This window comes from Lygodium microphyllum, chromosome 3 (genome assembly GCF_053477565.2).
Source record: "Lygodium microphyllum isolate KBCC chromosome 3, Lygodium_microphyllum_v1.1.10, whole genome shotgun sequence".
Taxonomy (NCBI): Eukaryota; Viridiplantae; Streptophyta; class Polypodiopsida; order Schizaeales; family Lygodiaceae; genus Lygodium; species Lygodium microphyllum.
In genome coordinates this window covers 192,317,278-192,335,874 of record NC_141137.1, presented here as the reverse complement: position 1 = coordinate 192,335,874, position 18,597 = coordinate 192,317,278, and the positions used below count along the sequence as shown (strand labels likewise).

Here is an 18,597-nt window from a genome sequence, read left to right as displayed (position 1 = left end):
GAGAGCTTTTGGGTTTGTTTTGCCTTATGAAAATTTGGGTCCTTGGTTAGAGAGTGAAGGAAAAAGGGAAAGGGCAGTGAGATTCACATTTGATGAGTTTTTGCGCCCAACCGTAGAAGCCTGGAGAGTTGGGTTGCCCTATGCTAAGCTGATCTTTCGTCTCCCACAGAGCGAGCTAGAACTGATTATAGGCGGCAAGAAGCTTACCCACATCCATGCTAATCTGAGTGCTTGGGAGAGGGGCTATTCTTCAGAATCTGATCTTGAGGTGGATCTGGAGAATGATGAGTATGAATTCCGCCAGGATGATGAAATCTTAACCTTGTTTGGTTATCCCTACCTCCCTGCTATCTAGTGGATGATTTGTACATGATCCATCTTTGTATTTGCACTTTTAAATCTTGCTAACGAATGACCCAGGCCCCCCTAGATGGCCCTATTTTCAATCGTTTTCATTTAACTCAGTTAATCAATGTTCAAGTCATTGTAAGCAGGAAAATCCACTTTATGTAGAGGATTGTGTATTTGTTTGGACCAACAACATTGGATGAGGTAATGAATGCACCCCATCTTGTGATTATCCCATTCATGATGTATGAAAACTCATTCGATGTTTATGTCTATGTTCTATTATGAGTGCTAGAGATGTCTCAGGGCCGTTCATACCTTCTGCACGCCAGACTATTTACATTCTAGTAGGCACAAAGCTTCGCTTCCAAGCCTACTTGAGAAGGCTCTTTCGAGAAGAAAGGCTAGCAGCTATCAACGCCTTGGTTGCCCCATTCATATTGCCTATGGTATATTACCAACACTTGTTTGACGTGTATATATTCATCCTACTTTAGAGAGTGCATGGGGAATAATAAATTGCAGCCATGATGTCCTTTCCTAGCTTTCACGGCAAGAACTATGAAAATGCAAGCTATTTTTTGGATGACCTAGAAATGGCTTTCCTAGCCTTAGGGTGGGATGCGGACGAGGTTAAGCTTAGAGCTTTCCCTCTAGTCATGAGAGACAAGACCAAAGTCTGGTTTCAAGGGTTGACAGCTAAGGAAAAGGCTGATTGGGCCACACTCAAACACTCTTTCCTTATGAAGTATGTGACTGACAATACCCCAGAGAAACTATGGCAGAAACTGACATGCCTACAACTGGACAACTTGGCTTCATACTCAGCATATGAGGCTCAATTTGTAAAATTATGGGCTGAATGGGAAGCAAGTCTGAATGAGGGAGAGAGAGCTCCTAACTTTCTCCAAAAGAAGAGATTTTTGGCAAGATTAAACCCTTTATTGTAGGAGAAGGTGCGGGGGAAGTTCCCTGAAACATTTGACGAAGCAAGGCAATGGGCAGGAGCCAAGGATCAGAAGCTCCAGTTCCAAGCCAACAGAGCCAGAAGGGAGCTTCAGCCTCCCCTTGATGAGCAGCTGCCACAACCTCAACCACCTCACCCAACTCCTGCAGCCACCGATGATCCCCACTTAGAGCTACTTCAAAGGGTGACCGCCCAATTAGATGATCTATCTATCAACTTGGTGCAAGGACCACGAGGGAAACCCCCTCCACGACATGATGCACCACAGCAACGACGGCCTCCCATGAGAAGACAAGAGTTACACTGCTAGAATTGCGGTGAAGACAGACATGGCATGTACTTTTGCCCCCAGCCTAGAAGGTATGCAGGAAACAACCAGGGGAGAGGACCAGCAAGATAAGTAACTCCGCCCCGGGATAGACCACAAGCACCTGCCCCACCCCCTCCACCAGTCGTGCAACTCCAAGTGTTGAGACGACCCCCCCAGCCGGTAGCAGAATTCCCACCTTTGCCTGAGGAAGCCGGTGAAAGGGCAGTCAATGTGATCCAGCTGGAGAGTAAGGGAAAAGAAAAAGTGGTGGAGCCAAAGATCATGCCAGTTAAAAGGGTGACAGCTAAGAAGGCGCGAGTTAGTGAAGACATGACCAAGCCTCCTGCAAGCATGGATACAGAAGAAGAAGGCACCTCCAAGAGTGCTAAGAGGAAGAAGAGGACCAGCTCACGAAGGAAGATTACCATCAAGGATTTCTAGCTCGGCTTGAAGGAAGAACCCTACGACTTAATAAAGGACATCAACAGTCAAGGACCCAAACTCTCATGGCCCCAGTTCCTTCACCTGTCTCCTAAAATGCGGCGACAATGGTCGAAGATAGTGAGCACCCGAACACCTAAGGTAATGGGTTCTGTAGAAGAAAAGAGGGAGAATGATGTCTTGCCTGTTTTAGAAGTAGTAATTAAGGGGCAGAGGATTTGTAAGTTCTATGTTGATGGGGGAGCCCAAGTCTGTGACATGAGTGAAAAAACAATGCACCACCTAGGCTTGGAAGTACCCGGGAAGTCAGAATTCAAGGCCAAGATGGCAAACAACATGTCAGTAAAGTGTGTGGGGGTCTGTAAAGGAATTAAAGTCATTGTTTGTGGCATCAAAGTGGCGGTGGATATGTATGTCATTCCGGCAAAGGGAGAGGGCTATCCTATTATCTTAGGTAGGCCATGGTTGATAGCAATGAACGCTAGGCAGGATTGGGAAAAGGGTACCCTAGTTCTTAATCCACCCGGTCGGAGTTTGGGAAAAGCCATCGTGTATAACCTGAGGGAAGGAACACAAGAGAGTTTGGAAGTGGAAACATCAAAATAAAGTGGGTCTAGTTCATCTAGTCCAGCATCTACGGATGGGGAAACAAGCAGCAGTGAGTATGATAGCTCACTTGAGGTATGTGGAGTCACCCTAAGAGAACCTAGTGAGTATGTTGGGGGGTGCTCAAGGAAATAGCTCAAGGAAGAGGACTTGGAGAAGATGATAGCCAAAGACCTCTCAACAAAAGAAAGAGAAAGCTTCAAGGTGATGCTAAGGAAGCATCCTTCTCTCTTCATATCTGATTACTCTGAAATTTCAGGAGTTACAGCAGTGCAACATCAAATTAATTTGAAGCCCAACATGAAGCCGGTGGTGCAAAGACTACGACGCCTTGGGAAGATTCAACAAGAAGCTTTGCTGACTGAGGTAAAGAAGCTAACCAAGGCAGGATTCATTTACTCGGTGGAGGATTCAGAATGGGTTTCTCTAGTGGTGGTCACACCAAAGAAGAATGGAAAATGGAGGATCTGTGTGGACTACAAGCCATTAAATGCAGCAACAAAGAGGGATCACTTGCCTCTTCCGTTTGAAGAGGAAATCCTGAATGAGGTAGCAAGCCATGACAGGTACACAGTGTGTGATGGATACTCAGGTTATTTCCAAATAAGCATCGCCAAGGAGGACCAGAAGAAGATGACATTCATTATGCCATGGGGGTGTTTTGCTTATAGAGTGATGCCATTTGGCCTCACAAATGCACCAGCCACATTCCAAAGGTTTATGAATCATGTATTTCAGCCCTATTTTGGGAAATCTATCAGGGTGTACACTGATGATTTTTGCATCTACAGCTCATGTCTGCTGCATTTAGTGAGAGTAGAGAAAGGCTTGAGCAGATTAGCACAAATGGGTGGGAAATTGAATATGGCAAAGTGTCACATTGGTGAGACACAGGTCGCTTTGTTGGGGCATGTAGTATCCGCAGCCGGCATACAGGTTGATCCATCTAAGGTTAGTGCACTGCTAGCTCTCCCTTCACTAACCACAGTCAAAGAGCTCACATATTTCATTCAAAAGGTGAGGTATTTTGGTAGGTTTATTCACCAGCTTTCCCAGCTTGCATTTCCCCTGCAGCGCCTTACAAATGCACCTACCTTAGCATGGAATGAGAGGAGTGAAGAGTCTTTCCAAGAAATCAAAACAGTCTTGAGCTCTCTCCCCACCCTTCTTCCCCCCCTATGGGATCAACCATTCTTTGTGAATCCAAGTGTGGGATCGAAATCCATTGGGGCTATCCTTCTGCAGAAGGATCCTAAGACTCTTTTGATGAGACCAGTTTACTTTGTTAGCCGAATAATGAAGCCAACAGAGAAGGCTTACACAGATGTGGAAAAGATGGTTTTGGCATTAATGTTTGCTACTCAAAGATTTCGGTCATATCTTTTGCCTAGGCATTTTATCATCATCACGATGGAGGATACCTTTCCTCATGTTTTACAATATATGGATGTTTCTACTAGGATTTCAAAGTGGATTGTGCAGTTGCAAGAGTTTGACTACACACTAATGGTAGAAGAATCTACACGGGCAGCTCTAGCTGGCATCTTGACCCACCAGTTCAGAGAAAAAAAGGTGAAAAGTCCACCACCCCCACTAGTACCCCCACCTGTGAAGGAGATAGAGCAAGCATTCGCACTCTATTTTGACGGTGCTTACAAGAGGAAAGAAGGAAGAGCAGCAGCTGGGATGGTAGTTTTCAATCCTTTGAAGAAAAAGGTAATGGAGAGAGGTATTGAACTGCTTAATGTCTCCTCCAATAATGAAGCCGAGTATGCAGCCTTGATTGCAAGTTTAGAATGGTGTGCTTCTAATGAGATTAACCGTCTCAATATTTATGGTGATTCCATGTTGATTGTGAAGCAAGTTCAAGGTATTTGGTCTTGTAAAAGTGACAAGCTTGCCTCCAAGCTACACGAAGTAAAGGGCTTGCTTAGAAGAATCAAGCACTGCTAGGTACACTATGTGGGGAGGGCTAGGAACCAAGATGCAGATTCACTAGCGAGTGAGTGTCTGAAAGAGGTGACAATTGGGGCTGTCAAGCTCCAGGAACCTAAGATGCAAGGAAGAGAGTCTCTGCAAGATGTTTGGTGTTTTCTTGAGACCGGAGAGCCACCGCCAGATTTAAACAAAGGGGAAAGAAGATGGCTCGCAAGGAAGGCAGTCAGGTATCGGATCATCAATACAGATTTGTTTTGCCAAGGGAAGGATCAGGTGCTCAAAAAGGTGCCTTCCCAGGAGGATATCCATCATATCCTCCACTCTTGCCATAATGACGTTTGCGGTGGGCATTTTGCATCTAAGCTCACTTGCAGAAAAATCTTGCAAGCAGGTTTTGTATGGCCATCTTTGCAAAGAGATGCACATTTCTGGTGCAAGTCGTGTGATGCTTGTCAGCGGACGGGACCTAGAAGGCTCACCTATGGCCCTCAACAACCTATCACTTCATATGGACCATTTGAGAAATGGGGCATTGACGCCATTGGGCCTTTGCCAAGGACTGCAAGAGGAAAAGAATACATCATTGTGGGCGTCGACTACATGACCAGATGGGCGGAAGCAGTACCAACCAGCAGGATCACCGCAAAGGATGTCGCAAAATTCATCCTCAACAACATCTGTTGCAGGTTTGGTACTCCTTTAGAAATCATATCTGATAGGGGACCTAGGTTCAGAGGGGATCTAGTAAAAGAGTTAATGATCAAGTTAGGCGTCAAACACAGACACTCCACCCCATACTATCCCCAGTGTAATGGGCTAGTGGAAAAGGTGAATGGAATGATTTGTAAGATTATCTCTAAGCATGTGGGACAAAACACACAGCACTCGGATAAGCACCTGAATGCAGCACTCTTGGCATACCGCACATCATTTAGAACATCATTAGGGTTCACACCATTTCACTTAGTGCATGGTCAGGAAGCACTATTGCCCATAGAGGTGGAATTATCTAGCTTGAGGGTGTTACTGCACTCTCAAAAGAAAGGGAAAGGAGCACTAAAGGAACGTCTCTTGGATCTGGAATGGTTAGCATTAAATAGGGAAGAGGCAATTTAGTACTATGCTTGACATGCAAAAGCAAGGAGGAAAAAGTTCAACCAGAAACTAGCACCAAAAGGCATCAAGAAGGGATCACTTGTTTTACGGTACAACAACAGATCTGACTACAATAAGAGTGACAAGTTTGTACCTCATTGGGAAGGGCCTTTCAAGGTGGTGGAAGTATTTGGCAATGGGAGCTACCAGTTTATGGGTGCTACTGGAGAACTGCACAAGACCAGAGTGAATGGATGGAGGTTGAAGCCATATTTCTCCCAAGTCATGGAAGATCAAGCGGAAGTGGAACAGGTAATCCTCAACAGCAAAGAACCCTTGGGGGTAATTGCCCAAGACCCTTCTCTTGCACAGCATGTTCCCTGCATCTCAAGCATGAGGATAGGGCCAATTTACAAGGCCATGCATAGACACAGTTCTTTGTAACCCAGGCACAACCAGTGGCCACCTTGCCATTGGTAGACAAGATGAGAGCACAAGCAGGTTACAGGGACAAGTCTGCATCACGGAAGGACTGGAGCAAGAGGCATCAATGCCTCCTGCGTCTGGGGGAGGGCTAATGATGGAGGATTTTCAGAAGCCCAGTTTGAGTCCTAATTAAATAAATTACTCTTTAATTAAGCTATTATTTATCCTTAAAAAAACATCCTAGTTCATCTATATAATGCTCTTCTCCAAATGGGTTCGGGGCTTAGAGGGAAAATGGATAATTTTGGGCTCAAGATTTGGAGGGCATAGGACCAGACTCTTAAGGCATGAGAACATGAAGAAGGATGAGGGCATGCCCACATAACCTCTCTAGCCAATGGAAATGGTCAACAAGGAATGCATGTGAGCATGCATGCATGCATAGTGTGAATGGAGGCCACAAGGGCCTTAGCCCATGTGCACTAGGGCTTAGGCCACCCCCCCAAGGAGCTAAAGTCAAGGCCAAGGGCCCCCCCTCCTCAAGAAAATGCGGCGCCTCTCTCTCTCTCCTCCTTTTTGAAAATGGGCAGCCTCTCTCTCTTCCCTTCCACAATTGGGCTTCCCCCTTCTCTCTAGCAACTGGAAAACGCTCTCATCTCTCTCTTACGTTATGAGTTGGCCAACCCCCTCCCCTCACAAGCTAGGCAAAAAGCTGATCACAAGCCTTAAAGGCCTAGCATCCATGCTCACTAGGATCTAAAGACACTCCCTGATCCCCTATTGATTGGGCCAAAAGTTAATCATTTCAAGCCTAGACTTACTCCAAAGCTCTTACATATAGGACCACACCTCTTACATGTGTCATGGCCTCTCCTTTTGCCCTGCTCACACTCTCTCAAAACCATTACCCATTTAAATTTTAAGCTATGCTACTTCCACTCAAATAATTTCTTCTACCCCACTTCCCCTACCTTCCAAATTGGCCTAGCAAATAAGCTAGAGAGGGGCGTCATTATGCTTTGGCCTTTCTTTTGAGCACCTCCCCTTCCCCTCTTTTCTATTTTCTAAGCCTATGCAAAAAAATCAAAAACACACACACACCCCTTTCTCCACACACAAAGAAAAATCAAGCCCTCCATGGCTACATAGAGAGCTAAGAGGTCTTCTTTTCCCTCAATTACTCCCTTATTCCTATATCACCCCTTTAATTTTATTTGATAAATCAATAAAGGAGATTGAGAGGCATCTATTGGTGGCCACCAAATTGGCAAATAAGGAGTATGATAGTGGATTTCCCACCTATCAGGAGATGGTGCAGGAGGACCCCTGCACCCTATTTGGCTTAATCAAGCCCTAATTTCTCTCACCCCCCCTCTATGTACTCATACCTAAGCCAGGGTTAGCCATCCTAATGGAAATTTGTCTAATGTAATGACTCTAAGCCTTATAAAAAGAGCCATACTCACACTATGTGAGGGGGTTTTTTGAATGCTCTAAGAGTTCCCTAGCATTCTAGGAGCTTAGGAAAGAGTGGTGAGAGTGTGTGGAGCTTATGAGAAGCTCGTGCTAGAAGCTTTGTGTTGGAAGTGTGTAAAGGAAGCTCAATAATGTTGGGACCTTAAACTCCATTGTGATTTTTTTGTGGCAGTTGAGACCTAGCACACACCATTCCCTAGTACCAAAATGCTAGGATCAAGCTAGGGTGATTTAATTTCTCTACTCTCTCCTAATTGTGATTAATGGCAGGAAATGCTTAGCACTTTGCATGCATAACACCAAGATCTAAATTGCATTAAAGGCTCCTTTGATTAGTGTAGATGTGTGCATGGATTTGTAATCTTTTATTGCTACTTGCCTTCTAAATCTTGCAAGGTATTGATGGATTGAAGCTCTGTTGTTTTGTCATCCCACTATCATTTAGGTGGAGTTGTGAATCCATGTGAAGCACATAATCTGATTTGCTTGAGATTAGGTCACTTGTATGCTAGTCTTGGATGCTGCAGTGGTTTGTAAAACATGTTCTTCTCATGTCGTAGTATTGATGGGATTTGTCATATAAGTGATGGGATTTGTCATATAAGTGATAGGGAGTGGCTTGCTACTTTGCTAGGAGTAATCTATATTTAAAAAACTCTACATTAAAAAAACAAACTTGTTTGGCTACCGTTATTTCTGTTTTCTTGCAATCTATCTCTACAACCAAAAGGAAAAATCAAATTTTCTAGCATTAGGACAACAAGTGGTTTTAGGGTTTGCATAGTTCAAAAATTTAAATCAAAGTTGTATGCACACTAGGTAATTGGCAGTATGAGACTTAGCACATTACAACCCTAGTTCCATGATTCAGACATCAAGCCCATAGGTTCACAACAAGTATATCACTGGCTCCTTGTTGCCATAAAGCAAGGTGGTGCCCCTTTTTTTCCCCTAAATGATCCTGGTGGATTAGTACGCACGAGTCTGAGGCCACCGGATTGCATGCCAATTCTAGGCCCTCAACAGCAAGAGCCCAACGCCCATCCGATTCCCCCCCTTTGAACCTCATTATTCCAACATCTTTGGTGAATGCGACGTGAAACTCAAAGCTCGGTGAGAGATATCACTATGGAGGAAAACAATGGGAATATCATGCAACAAATGATGGATTTTTTCCAACAACAACAAACAATGCAATAAAGGAACAACCTTGAAGAACACATCCAAAAGGCTTGACAAGGTATGATTGAAAAACTTGGACGCTTTGATGGTCATGATATTTCCAAGTTTTGTCAAGCCTATGAAGAAGCCATGGAGGATAATGGAGTCGCGGATCTTGATGCAATTGGACAATTTCACCTCATCACAACTCCTAAACTTCAAGGACGGATCCATGAACTTAAAGAGGAACATATGGATGATACTTGGCGCAAAGTCAAACTTGCATTAAAGGGTGAGTATTTCCTTGAAGATTCAAAGAGGGTCACAAAGAAGACCTTCATCAAATGGGTGCAACAAAAGAACAAAAGGTTTACTTCAAGAGAGTTTCTACAAGAGTTTGAGATGCAATTTGATCAACTTTTGGTGGCAAAGCAACGGATGCTAGCAAATGAGAAAGTGGAGTTGTTTGTACAAGTTGCAGACCCTCGTCTTCAAAAGAGTTTGGTGCCATTAATTGAAGATCTTGAAGGATATCTTGGTCTAACCAAGGATTGGGATAAAGTTCCTAGGGTAATCAACATGCTTGTGAAGAGACAAAGGATTGACAAATTTATTATGGATGACGCCTATGAAGAAGTAGATGACACAACTAAAGGAAAGGCTATTGCAGAAACTCCAACGGCAAAATCTCCTTCCAATGTGGATGCAAAGACAAAGCTATCTCACAATGTAGAGGATTCATCCATTGAAGATTTAATCAAAGGACAACCTCTTTACTCAATTTTTAGACAAGGAGGTATGCAGAAACTAGTTGAGGATATGTCTACAACCTCCAACACTTATGGTTATTCAATCACTAGATGGAAGAATCCAGTGGACTTGCTCTCAATATATGCCTATAATGTTAAAGCTCAAGCACATGAAGCACTAGTAGAAGAAGATTGTAAGAGAGATGAAGAAGCTTCTGAATCATCCAAGAGACCTATGCAAGCACACACAAGCCATGAGGCAGAGTGTGGGCAACAATTGTTTCCCTCACCCAAAGTACAAATGGAGGATGTATGTATAGAGAAGAACAATCAAAAATCAAATTTAGAGATTTTCCGAGAGGATTTTGAAGAAGCTAAGAAGATTGCAAAGAAGCCAAAATATATGCACACCCCCAAAAGCAAAAGGTGCAAACCTTGACAATATGATTAAAGATACATGTGGAATGCAAGTCTACAATGAAGATGAAAAAGAAAACAAAACACTAGAAAGCATATATCCACATGTATTTCTAACAACAAGGAAAGAGAATGTAGATTATGACATCCTTCAAGAAGCAAGTAACTCTATCCAGGAGACCATTGGATGGATGGATCTAATGGAATCACCCTCTACATGTGTGCAAATTATCAAACCTCAAGGTATTGAGTCAATAGATGAAGAAAATCAAAAGCAAGATGTGGAATCCCAAGGAATTTCAAAGAGAGCCACACAAGCAAGCAACAAAGATGATGGAGAATGCATCCAAAGTCCATTGACTACACCCAAAGTGCAAATGGAGGATGTATGTAGGGAGAAGAACAATGATATCTTAGATATCTCAAAGTATGAGATCTATGAAGATACCATTACCCTTATGGAGTGAACAAAAGAAATGCAAATGAAACAAGCAACCAAGTTGACAAAAGTGGATTTTCTACTTGAAGCCAAAGTTGAAGACTTTGATTTAGAAGAAATGGTGACACATAGTGCTTTATCAATTGATTACTTGTACCAAAAAGGCAAGTGGATTATTGATTTGGTTCATGGGTGGAGATATCTAGCTACGAACACACAAGTGGGACAACCATACATCATTACTTTGCAAATAGATCAATAGGTTCCAAGAGAAGGATCAACATATGCAAGGCATCAAGGTAAAGGTGGATTCTCTTTGACTACACTTATGAAGTGGATCTATGATGGCATAAAGAAAGAAAAGATTTTGCAAAAGAAGTTCTCTTCAGGGATTTTGGGATTGATCTCAAAAGGTTCCATTTCATACATGAAATTCCATGAATTATGTCAAGTAAAAGAAGAAATATATGGAAGCTAAGGATGTGCATGATCAACAATGTTTTGGTGCAAATAGGTAGGGAATTTTGGCACATACCAAAGAATGTTCAGGTTTGGAGGGGGTGGATGTCGTGTTGCAAAGCATCCACAATCAGAAAGGTTTGAAAATTCATGAAAGCAGGTCATTGGCAGAAAGATAGCTCATAGGAGGATTTTGATATGAATGGCTAAAAATTCAAAAAAGGAGTGAGAGTTTGGCAAAAAAAACTGCGCCATTGCATCTAGAATGGCCATTTTACTCTAGGATACATATCAGGCTCTAAAAACATGAGAAAAACCTATAAAAATTAAAAATTAAAAAAATTTGTCCATGTGCATGGCCGACATGGCCAAGGCTATATAAGTGCCACTTCTACATTACTTTTGGATATGAGATGGGTGTGAAGAGAGCCTAACTTGAGTTTCAATCAAGGGTGAAGACAAGCATTAAAGACAACAAAGACTAAGAAGAAGGAGCAAGAAAGAAGAAGAAGGAGCAATAAAGAAGAAAGAAGGACAAGAAGAAGGGTGAAGACAAAGGAGAAGATGAAGAAGGAATTTTTGTCACAAAGATCATCATCAAAATCAGCAATTTGGATTGAGCAAAGGTTTTCAAGGTCATCTACAAGCATCATCATCATCATTGGGTTCCCTCATCGCTAGTGTACGCCGCCGTTGAGCTACATAGAGAAAAAGAGGTATTTGGGTGTTCCTAGAGTATGTCATTTGTTGAGCAAACTTAGGAATTTATATTTTTCGGTAAAGCTTGTAAATTTGAATAAAAAGGGATCCATCAAACTCTCATATAAAAGGATAAATGCATTACTCTTGTAAGCATAGGGATTAATCAAAATAGAGTTATTTGAAAGCACTAAAGCTAGTCTTTCCATTAGGTAAGGGTCATAACCTTAAAAAGAAACATAAATAATTAAGGGATCTATATGCTATGAATGCCACTCACATAAAGGAATTAAGAGAATAAGGGAGTAGCTAGCATGTAAAAAGAATTCCATAAACCAAAGCATAAGAGATAGGACATAAGACAAACCCCACTTGAATTGACTATGAGAAATTCTCTTCTTGTTTTTAAAAGAAGGATATACACATAAAGTCTCTTGTTAGGGTGATTAAAGAATGTATTCTCAATCTATGTGAGTTTATTGAATTAAGGTCTTAGAAATCCCTAATTAAAGTAGTGCATGAATTTCCTTCCCCAAATTTGAATGGAATCGAGTCACTTATAGGAACATTATAGGTTTCTTTTATTGTAAATAAAAGAGTGATTATGAATGAAAGCTCGTAATTGATTCAAGAGGGTGGATCATAAGGTCTACAACCTCCAAGTGTTGCAAAGATTGGAAGCCCGTAATTGAGGCAAGAGGGTGGACTATAAGGTCTACAACCTCCATTGTTGTATCCATTGCAATGCATCTTGAAAAAGGTAGAGTAGGACACACACACCCTCTCACCCCTCTTACTCTCAAATCTTGTGGTAAATGTATAAAAGAAATATGTGATTCTTTGCATCAAGAGTTACCTTGAGCATAACTTGAGCAAAGAGGCATAAGCAAATGCAAACCTAAGAGGAAATTTTCCAAAGCTTGAATACTAAAGAAAGATGAATTCTAATTAGAAAATAAACCCTACCTCTCCACTTGAACTACAATTGGTATAATCATAAAGAGTAGGCCATATAATGATCTTTGAATAACAAAATATTGAGTATTCAATCCATAAGGAAAGTCATAAAGAAATAGGGCAAACCATAACCATAAACTCTAAGGTTTAGGTATGTGCAAAGGACTCAAGAGAATCATTGGGAACTAAAAGAGAAAAGGATCTAAGTTCATTAAAAACCATATGAAGCTCTACACCAATGGGCTCTTAACCTCAAGAAAATTTGGATAAGCTTATTGCAAACCGTATGGTATAGAACCAAATCCTAAAACCCTACTCAAAAAGCAAGGATACCATAAAAGATATGGACTCAAAGATACTTAATTCTTGCATTAGGTTAAAAAGTTAAGACTTGACTTGATAATTGGTTGGAACCATTCATAGCATTCATTAATGACCAATAAAGGGATCTTTTAAGTTAATAAATCAAAGAATATTAAAGATAAAGTAAGACACTAAACAATAACCAAATAACCCAAGGAATACCAAGTCGTAAAGGTATGATATCAAATACATAAATAAGGGAAATCCATCCCCTAAAACCCAAAAACTTCTAGAGGAAAGCTAGACCCTCAAGTAATGTATGGATTCACTTGACTTCCCATACACCAAGATATAAAGGAACCATAACCTTAAACTTCAATCTTAACCACTAAGCAAAAGAAATTTAATTACTTTGACTAAAGGAATTGAGTGGTAACCATAATGATCATAAATAGAGGCTATGAATAAAGAAATCTTATTTAAGTTATGGTATCTATAACCATAAATATGTATTAGTAGAATAATCCTTAAAAGAAGATAAAGATTCCATAAATAGTATAAAGACTTGGACATGATCTATCCCACCCTTAAGGAGCTACACTTCTTGAAGAACCATATCCTAAATCAATCTAATGAAGTGCAGATAAACTCCTCTCCTCAATGGGATAGGGTAAACCAAAAAGGGTAAAACATTAAAGAAATCTAAACCTAAGCAAGATGTCTAACTAAAGTCTTGAAAACCTAACTTGTGTATTGTCTTGAATAAGCCCAACTCAAAGGAAATTAATCATCAGGGATGCTATAATCACTTTATTCTTTAAGCTCTTAACGATGGAAATGAACTCTTCAAATGATCCATGAAGAATAACAATTAAGGATTACCTTAAAAACCATGTCAAGTAATAATGTTTCTATTGATATAAATCCAATAAAAATCTTGTTTCAAGTTTGTTTGTGAGTGAGGTTTATTTGATGAGGATCTTGGGACAGCAAGGGCTAGGAAGGGTATGCCTGGGAGTTTTCCCCCAGGTCTACTTACACCTACTATACCTTGTTGTAATATACAGAGCATTCACAGGGAATTACGTGTTACGGTGATTGAATTTAAAAGGATTGATGATTGAAACTCAATGAGGCTGAGGACGATATTGTTTGAAAATAAGGGAAATAATTAAAAAGAAACCCAAGGAGATTAATTAGGGTGACCCTACCATCACATAGGAAAACTAGGATAATTGTTTGATTGTATTTGGATAGCTCGATTAAGATATGGTTCTTTCCTTCAACGAAAGGTAACTCTAGCCAATCATGAGATAGAGTTGAATCCCTTTCTGACCAATCTCAGTAAAGAGCATGAATGAGTTAACCGATTGGATACAAGGTTTTCTTGAAAAGTATCATCTTTGGCTAAGACCAGGGAGTGTACTAGGAAAAGGAGCTAATGTTACTAAAAAACCCTTTGTGTGAGTGGCTAGTTCATAGTTGCATGGTTGAAAAATGGTCTGATTGAGGTGGACTTGATGCCAACACTAGAAGAAGAAAGAATACTCCAACTAAGGGATAGGAAACTCCCTTCTAACTGATTTAGTGGATGGGAGAACGATTGTCTCTGACTTGGACTCAAACATAAAGAGTGGAGTATGTGACTAATAAAGAATCTTATTTTCTATTGATTGGTAAAAATGAATTGGAAAGGCTAGGAGCCCCAGGTCATCCTACGATCACTCCAGCTAGTCACCATCTCCTTGTAAGTGGATTAAAATATAAAAGAACTTGTTTAAATAGAAATAAAGCCTTTCCCACATCTATATTAAAAGGAAATTGAGTAAAAAGATCCTAAGGGAAACCTTCAGACACGAGAACCAAGATTCAGGTCTTGTGGAGGATGAGTCTTGGATAAGTGACTGATTGTGTAGTTAGCTTGAACTAGATATAAAGTAAATACATAATCCTAAGGAAAAATGAATTAAAAAGAATATATTATGGTGGGGACTACCATACACGCAGCCTTGATCTGAAGGTCAAACAGTTTGTCCGCTATTTTCATTGCCTTTTGTCTGCCATTATTTGTAGTATCTTAGTACTACTTTGGCAGGGTCATCCGTTGCACAAAGGTCTTGTGGGTGGGTGGTGTCCAAAGGGTCATTGTTGTTGGCCAGACAATAAAACCCCTTTCTTTTTTTTCCTATGAGTCTACTTTGAATAAGATAAGGTTAACAAATAAAATGCAACTGTTTTTAGAGTGGGGAGAATAGTTAGAAGGGAATGACGTGTAGTTACAGAGGTAAGAATCACTCCTCTTAGGGGAATGTAATGGGACCATACTTAAGATTCCCTAGTATCCTCAAACCAAGGAGGAAACAATAGAGTACTTCCCCCAGTCAAACCCTGGGTTGGTGAAGTACGCTCTAGGATGATGACTTTGTATGAAAAAGTGATAGGATAAAGGAAGGCTTCCGATGGTATGAAGTTATTAGTGGGATCATGAGAGATGATATGGAATCCTCGTGGGTTGGCATTTTAGGCAGGTGAGAGACTTGCCTCACTGTCGGTCCCAAGTGGGAGGGATGTCATGGCTGGAAGTAGCTAAGTCTTAGAAAGGATAGGTATTGACCTCCTGGGAAGATAGCCATGGATAGCCGAGTCCCGGATTGGATAGGTGTGGCTATTCTTGCCCACAAAAGAGTGGTAATGACCGAGTCCTAGAGAAGATAGGTATTGTATAGCCGTGACATGGCCCTCACAGGTGGTATCATAGCACGTTAGCAAAGCTTGATTAAAAGTTATAATTACTCATTAATTGATGAAATTCTTTGAGAGAGAGATTGTTTAACTCCTTTAAGTTATCAAGAATTTCAATCCTTGAAAATAGCAATAAAAACTCTAAGAAGAATTAACCCTTTCTAAAGGGAGAAGAAGATTTATAGATCCAAATAAGAAAGAAGATTCACCTTCCTAAATTGCTAAACTTAGTCTAATTTTTCAGATGGCATGGGAATCTCTTGAAGAGGAAGCCATGAACATTGTTAGTAAGCATAAGCAGGAGATGAGAATTGAGAAGAAAAAGGAACTCAGTGAGCTCTACTCCTGACTCATCTTTCCAAGGCAAGGCTAGGATTGGACAGATGTCAAATGGACTACCCACTAGGGAGTAACATTTGTAACCATGTGGGACAAAGAACATCTGATCAAAAACATCTAGTTCGACATGATCTAGGAGATGATGGGATTAGGGCCAATGAAATACTACATCGTATACAATGAGATGCCAAATTTATTCAAAAGGCTACTTCTTCTCATCAACTATCTTCCCAAAAACAATATGTGCTTCTATCCTCCTCAAGTCACCTTTGAGGCACCTTTTGATCATTCTCCATGGAGAGAAATTGGGGAAGCCATTCGTCGTAGACACTTTCACCTCAAAAATCCTCTATTTAGAATTATCTATTTTACACAACAGTTTGTAATCTTTATGAAAACAAGAGTATATGGGTCAACCTATTTTATTTAAGATATCATTCAAAGGGTAACTTAACCAATTTTGAGGGATCAATTTTGGCAATGATCTATTTTTTAATACCCTTTAATAAGAACCTAATCCAAGTCTACATTCCCTAGATGGCTTGGACATCTCAAGGAGAGGAGGTTTAGGCAGCTCTGTGCAATTATACCGCTCATCTTGCACCAGAGAAGAAGGAAAAGTTCAAGAATACTTATGGCAAAGCTATAGATCTATTTTGGGGAGAATGGACAGCTTTGAATCAAGATACTTTTGTAAACTTAAGGAATAGGGAGAATGTTCTTGTAAGGGCCATCCCTTGGGACATTTATGCCTCTCTAGATGATTCTAGCAACAAAAGGAAGTCTTGGTCTTCTTTTGATCCAGAGAAATGATTCTGGGACAAACCTCTGAGAAAAACTCACTCCAAAGTCACTTTCCCAACATTGCTAGAGTAAAAATTTTGAAATAAGCTAGATGCAAGACTTAGTGGTATATAAGTAACCGAGATACTTTGAAAATCTCAGAGCAAAGCATTGGTGAGCTTGGTGAATTTCACTTTAAGAAAGATTTAAAAATCTTTTCATTTCCACTCTAAAATTACTCTAGAGATGATGAGATCTCTTATTCTAGGGAACTTGGAATAGTGGGAATGGATGCTAAAAACTAAAAGAAGAGTGAGGCTCAAGTTTAGGGTTACCCTCTTGCTATAAAGGAGGGGCTCTAGTGTAAAATCTGGGTCATTTCTTCATAAAGAGAAAAATACACTAAGCTTCCATGGTGAGCTTGAAGCTCCTCCCTCTTCACCCTACACACACATAGAGTCATAGCTTGACATGCAAGCTCAACCACACCTTGCTCCATGCTTGAGGAGGCTCCCCCACTCTTCCCATGCCCACTAGCTAGCCAAAATCACACTCTCTCTCATCAATGGACGCGCATCTCTCTCTCTCTCTCTAGATTTGTGAAGGCTATGGTGGTTTTCATGCTTTGTGGATCACATACCCTTGTTTCTCTTGCCTTGGGCAAGCCTCTATCCATGCTCAAGCCTACTTTTATGCACCTTCACATTTTCACAAAGAAACCAAGTTTTAATGGAAAGCTTGCAACTCACAGTTGATTTCTCCTCCATTACTCACTATGTTTGAGTAGGACTTGCACAATCACTTTCCCTTTGATTCTCTAGCTTCAATATTTCATTTTGACACCAAAATACCTCCTTTATAATCTCTGCACTTTTTCTTCAAAACCTATGGAAAGCTTGCCTCTTTCATAGAAGAGGAACTTCCTTAGCTTGCCCCTTGATTCTATGCTTGTTGCCCTTTCATATGGGTTGTTTAGAAGGTGTTTTCCCTTTCAAAGTAACACTCTAATCTCTTCCTACACATGCACATACTTCTCTATGGTATTTCTTAAGCTATAAACCTCATATACTAAGATACACAAAGACTCTTGTCCTCCAAGGCTCTCTAGTCTCAACTAGAGAGGAGATTTCAACTAGGAGAAGAAGAAGGAAGAGTCCCATCTTCCAAGAGAAGGAGGCTTCCCCTCAACCTCAAATAAGACTCAAGGAAGTGAAGAAGACTCAAGGGAAGGAGAGAAGAGCAACCCATACCTCTTCTAAACTCTTGACTCAACCCTTTCTTCACTAGTAACCTTGAAGACTTTCATAAAGGTAAGCCTCAAACTTAATATCTTTTACATACAAGTCTTATGCTATGCAAGTCTATGCTTCACATGAAGTTATGATTATGGTGATGGAAGAGTGTTTTTCATTTCTCTTTATGTCTCTTTGTTCTTATGTCTTTCATGTCTTTAGTCTTTTCCTATGATTTATTAAATGTTGGTATAATGTTATACTATTTGTGAGAAACATAAGGAATGTTGGGTAAGAGAAGGAAGATGTATATGTGTCATGAGTCATGCTATTTGTCTTTTGAGTCATGTGATGTCAAGTAAATGGAAGAACAAGTGAAGACTATGTGTGTGAGTCTTACTTGGGAAAGGAAAAGGAAGAGGACCATGAGGTCTAATAGGAGGGAAATATGGGGTTCATGGAACCTTCCTCCTTGACTCTCAACCTCTTTTTGATTTCTTTTATTGTTTTTGAAATATGAGGCTTTCAAACCCTCTTTATATGTCATGTTAAATTTGGGAATTTGAGCCTAAATGCGGGGAGGTTATGTCCAATTTTCTCCAAGAATGTGCAAAAAATTGCAGCCCCTTGTTGGATTTTATTCACCTCTTCAAACTAAATTTAATGATGATATATTGATGTCCTACAACTTCTAGTATAGTAAGGCATGT

At 40.6% G+C, this 18,597-nt stretch overlaps 1 pseudogene; it reads left to right on the top strand.

The window, feature by feature from the left end:
- The first annotated feature begins 878 nt into the window (after positions 1 to 878).
- Positions 879 to 2,672, top strand: LOC148039379 (uncharacterized; annotated as a pseudogene).
- The last annotated feature ends 15,925 nt before the right edge of the window (positions 2,673 to 18,597 follow it).